The sequence below is a fragment of the Salvelinus namaycush genome, chromosome 21 (genome assembly GCF_016432855.1).
Source record: "Salvelinus namaycush isolate Seneca chromosome 21, SaNama_1.0, whole genome shotgun sequence".
Lineage (NCBI taxonomy): Eukaryota > Metazoa > Chordata > Actinopteri > Salmoniformes > Salmonidae > Salvelinus > Salvelinus namaycush.
The window spans coordinates 53,419,952-53,425,951 of NC_052327.1; positions in this window are offsets into that span (position 1 = coordinate 53,419,952).

Sequence of the window (6,000 nt, forward strand, 5' to 3'; positions counted from 1 at the left end):
CAACCACTACCATCATTCATCTCCACCATCACATCCACCACCATCATCTCCACCACCACCACAACCACTACCATCATTCATCTCCACCATCACATCCACCACCATCATCTCCACCACCATCATTCATCTCCACCACCACAACCACCACCATCATCTCCACCATCACCACCGCCATCATCTTCACCACCACAACAACTTATAACTCAGGCCACATCCTGCCATTTCCAAATGAGCAGTAAATAACATGATCATAATGAGTTTGATAAGGAGAGGATGGATGGATGTGACTCTAACGAACACAGTAATGACTCTGATGACGAACACGGTAATGACACACACTAATGACCCAGTCTGCTGACCAAGATCTCTGGTGGATAGATAACAGTATAGGACCCGATGATAAATTAGAAAAGGGGAAATTCAGATATGAGAATGACAACAACAAAAAAATGGGGGGGTGTATGCCTGTTTTGCATGTTATTTGGCATTAATACGTGTCACATATCAGTTTGCAAACAATGTAAAACAAGACATACTATATGAGTTAATAAAGCTGCATACAAACATGGTCTCTTTTTTGCTTTCTTGAGTAAGGCAGGTCCAAAATGCAGGTGTTTCAGCCTAGCTCAGTGCTTTCTGTGGTGGTGGGGCAGCCAAGTGGAAACTATGTAGCGTAGAGGTTGGTTATGTTCTCTAGTTGCGCGGTGATTGGTTGCTGCCATAGACTTACATTAGAAGTGCCCATCCAAGAAGGCTCAAGGTCATTGGCCACAGATAAAATGACGTCAACTCATCTACAGTAGCTTTGATTGGATTGATTGTCAACATCATACATTCAAAATCTTAGCTAGCAAACTAGACAAGCAGTCATCATGAATTAAGTCAACAATCTAAGGGGCAAATCCTTTTCAATCCTTGTCATATGAAGAGAAATTATAGATAAAATGTATCAGTGCTCATAGGACATAAACATTACACAACAAGTTGAAAATCCCAAATTCAACAATGAGTGCTGAGCCGCGACTGAAGCCCCAGGCTGTGTGACAGCCAGCCGTGACCGGGAGACCCATTGGACCACGCACAATTGGCCCAGCGTCGTCCAGGTTAGGGGAGGGTTTGGCCAGCCAGGATTTCCTTATCTCATCGTGCTCTGTGTGTTCAGCCGCGTTCAAAACAACAGGAAACTTGGAACTGGGAAATCTCAGACTTCAGTGAGTTCAAGACTACTGGGAAAATAATTTCTAACAGTCATCCAACTCGGAATTCCAAGTCGGGAACTCGGGCCTCTTTCTAGAGCCCACAAGAAGGACCGCCACATCACCTTCCTGTTCAAGTGAGCACAACAAGTTTAGTCCAAAAATGTATTGTATGCTGTTGCATAAATTATGTAATATGCCAGGGATATATATATACTGTAGCCAAGAAAGTCATATGTGTGTATGTAGTTTAGTAAGCTGTTAGTAGCCCATGTGCCTCACCCTAATAATTTGGTCCCTTTCCCCTCTCATTACTTAGTCTACTGTTTGGACTTGGTGGTACACATGAAGCCTATAACCTGTTTTAGAGAAATGTAATCATTGAATATTATAAGAGCTTTCATTGTATGCTTATCTACTCCCTTTATTTATCCTACGGTTCTGACTTGGTGTACAGGGAGAATACTGTAAGAATGGTCCATGTTCTGACTTCTGTCGCTGTACATTTCAAAAGTGCTGAACAAATAGTTATATTGACTACGTCCGTCCTAGCTCACTCATTAATGTCTTAATCAAAATGATGGATTGCCTCTTATCTGATTGTCATCCCCTTATGCCATAGTTTGTACATCTCAATTGTCAGTAGAAACCACATTTGTTTAAGCAAGTCAGCCATATCAGCTATGTTTTTTAAAAAGACAGTAAATGAGGCTGAATGAACTGTTTCGCTGCCAGACAAGGCTCCACTGATAGCCAGGTGTAGCAGTGGTAAGGTGTTGGGACTCTGCTGTTGGGACAGCTTTATGTAGGCCCTAACAGTTTGTGGGCACCGTTTGTCACCGTTATAGTGCAATTCATGTATTGTTTAGTGTTGCATTTTGTTGTGTTGTGTAGTGGCTTTGCTGACATGCATCACATTATTATTTATACATGCTAAAATCGCCACTGGCTACATGTCATATTAAACAGCATATAAAGAGTCTAAATAGGTTAAGAGTCTAAGAAGGAACGAAAATGAATTATTCAGGCTATATTATTTCAATTATTTCAAGGCTATAGCCTACAAAGAAATACATTGTGAAGCATTTGCGAGTGCGACACAATAGGCTTGTAGGGACCTAAAGCGCTCAGCATTTAGACAACATTTCGCTGTGTTAAATCATTATAGTCTATAAATTGCGCATATAGGCTGTGACTTACTTAGAATTAAATACAAATGAAATGAAACATTTGTATTTTTTGAATGAATTCTTAGAATGGATTTGTAGAAACATGAGTTTGGCCCCGTCTAGGGCTTCAGACTCGTGATGGTGCCTGGAGAGCCGGCCAGCAGGAGAGAATATCCTCTCCACACTTACAGAGCCACTGGGAATGCTAAACACCCCATTGGTCACTCTCGCCAGGTAGACCTAAAGGTTTTCAGGCAAAATAACTCAATCAAAACGGAAAGCTCCTTGAACATGGGAATATGCCAGGCCTATTGGGCCAAAATTAATTATGGCCTGTTGTGTATATATAATGTAACAAAAATGAAAGAAATGTTTAAAAGATCTGATTTTTAGTTTATAAATACTTTGCTACAATGACACACTTAGTTATCTACCCACCTCGTTCCTTTCTTTTAGCATGTGCATGTAGTGGTGTAAAAATACCCAATTTTCAGACTTGAGTAAAAGTAAAGATACCTTAAAAGAAAATGACTCAAGTAAAAGTGAAAGTCACCCAGTAAAATACTACTTGAGTAAAAGCATAAAAGTATTTGGTTTTAAATCTACTTAGGTATCAAAAGTAAAAGTATAAATAATGTAAAAATATCTTATATTAAGCAAATCAGACAACACAATTGTCTTTCTTTCTTTATTTATGGATAGCCCGGGGCACAGTTCAACTCTCCGACATAATTTACAAACAATGTATTTGTGTTTAGTGAGTCCGCCAGATCAGAGGCAGTAGGGATGACCAGGGATATTCTCATGATAAGTGTGTGAATTAGACAATTTTCCTGTCCTGCTAAGCATTCAAAATGTTACGAGTACTTTTGGGTGTCAGGGAAAATGTATGAAGTAAAAAGTACATTATTTTCTTTAGGAATGTAGTGAAGTAAAAGTAAAAGTTCTCAAAAATATAAATAGTAAAGTACAGATACCCCCAAAAAACTACTTAAGTAGTACTATAAAGTATTTTTATTAAGTACTTTACACCACTGTGTGCACGTAGCATGCTTTAGGGATACGTGTCTTCTCAAATTCCACAATGATTCTTTAGTTGTGGATACTACATCACCGCACTCCCTCTCTGGCTCTTGGTCCTCATCTTTGAAAGTCACCTTGATTTAGCACCTTTGTGTATTTTATCAATTTCTTTATGAAAATATATAGTGAACTCCATCACAGTAGCTAAAGCAAGGGGCTATTAGCAGCACACAAGTAGACCACAAATGTGTAACAGTATTGCTCCCGTCCCTCTCCTCGCACCTACCTGGGCTCGAACCAGGGACCCTCTGCACACATCGACAACAGCCACCCTCGAAGCATCGTTACCCATCGCTCCACAAAAGCCGTGGGGAACAACTACTTCAAGGTCTCAGAGCTAGTAACGTCACCGATTGAAGCGCTATTAGCGCGCCCCACCGCTAACTAGCTAGCCATTTCACATCGGTTACAAATACATGCTGGGACAAGTGCTCTGAGCTGGTGAAGTGAGCTCTACTGGAGCGAAATTGGAGCTGGCGAGAAGGCCGAAACTCCAGCCTTTGGGAATCTCGCTCCATGCTCCAGGCAAATTGGGCACGCTCCGTTCCTCGCTCCAGCTCCAGCTCTACATACTCTGGTAGGGTAGCATCATGGTGTAGACGGAGGACAGCTAGTTTCCATCCTCCTCTGGGTACATTGACTTCTACACAAAACCTAGGAGCCTCATGGTTATCACCCCCTTCCATAGACTTACACAGTAATCTTGACAACTTCCAGAGGATGTCCTCCGACCTATTAGAGCTGTCCACCCCATTAAATGATCAGAGAATGAATCTAGTACTGAAAGCATAAGCTACAGCTAGCTAGCACTGCAGTGCATAAAATGTGGTGAGTAGTTGAGTTAAAGAGAGATTGTTGAACAATTTTGAGCAAATTAATGTCTTTAAAAATGTAGGAAAAGCAAGAGAGAGAGAGAGAGCTAGCTATATTTTGTTGTATTCTTTTCACTTTCACTTACTTAGCTAGCACATGCAGCTAGCTAGTTTAGACTACTCAAACACCTGGCTCAAACAGGGAGGGATGCCGAGTTAGCTAGCTGGCTATGGTTATCCAACACTAGAACTTTTCCAAGTCAAGGTAAACTTTTGGTTTTATTAATTTATTTCCACCGGGGCCCGCCTGTGTAACGGCTAAACTGCTTGCTGACTGTACACTGTACACTGAACGCATTAGTTCTAGTAGCTATGTTGACTATGACGTTATCTAATATGGTGACAATGATTGTAGGCTGTGTGTAGCGTTTATGATATGAAAGTTTGTCTTGGAAAGTTTTTTTTACCTAGTCACAGAGAGCTGATGGGTTGTGCACTGAAGTCCACAAGCAAAGGAAAAAGGTGAGAGGAGGAGAGCATGTAGAAGCGAGGAGGAATTATACAATGAGCAAAGTGATCATGCTGTTTGTATGTGGCTGCTATGGAAGTGAACTGTGTTTCGTGTGATCAGGGGTGTATTCATTCCACCGATTCTGTTGAAAACCTTTCTTAAACGGAAGCAAACGTAACAAAACAGTGATAAACATACCTGAATTTGTCCAATAGAAACTTTCGTTTGCAACTTTTGGACTAATGATTACACCTTATATCAGCTAGATGCAGGCAAGAGTGTGCAAGGCGGTATTGAATGTGTCACCGTCTGTCACCTTGATTACTCACATTTTTCTTTCGACCTGTGCACCTACGTTGTAAACTTTCATTCATAGGCTAGGTTGTAGCAACCTCATGATTGGTATAGGTCAAATTTGAGTATCATGTAGGAGCCTAAACCTATTGATGTTACATTGAGCTGGGGAAATGGAATATGAATGACAGTCATCCAATACGCTGTAATAGAAATAAGATCATGCTCATAAAAAAACAAAATCGTCCTCCCTCATCTTGAACGACACCGACCGCCACTGGTCTTGGACTTTGGTTGGCAGGCCATTGTGTAGTCTCGCTCTTACAGACATCACCATTTCATTCTTGTTAAGAATTGGGTTAGAATGACAGTGCTCGAGACTGGTTATAGGGTATGTGCCTTTTACTGTCCATTAGAGCTCCAAAAGTCCTGGTTGTCCGTAGTTAGAGAGTAGATAAAACTGATTCACAGGCCTTAAAACCTCATGAAATAACAATGAAGTGACCAGCAGCATCCTGAGAGCCGTTTCAGACACAGCATTATCTAATGCCAGTCTGAGAATAGGACATTTCCAGGGCACTTCAACAAGATGAGCTCTGTAGAGGGGAGAAAGCTTTTAAAGGTTTCAGGATAACACATTAGAGTTAAATGGACTGAGGACAGTGCTGTGCTGTCAGTCAGTTCCACTTGAGATTCGTATACCTTCACATTATATTCTTAAGGAATACCTTGATGAATGGAGATTATGTTTGAAATCAGTGGTAAGTGTAGAATATTACTTTACTGCCAGTTTTGCATTATTATTGTATCAGTTATTTTTTTAAATGTTATTATTGTATCACAGTTATTTTTCTCAGGAAGAGTCAGTGTGGTATTGAACTAACACCCTTCATGGACTATGTGGCGGTAAAGTCTCATCTGCAGTCCGAGTCCAT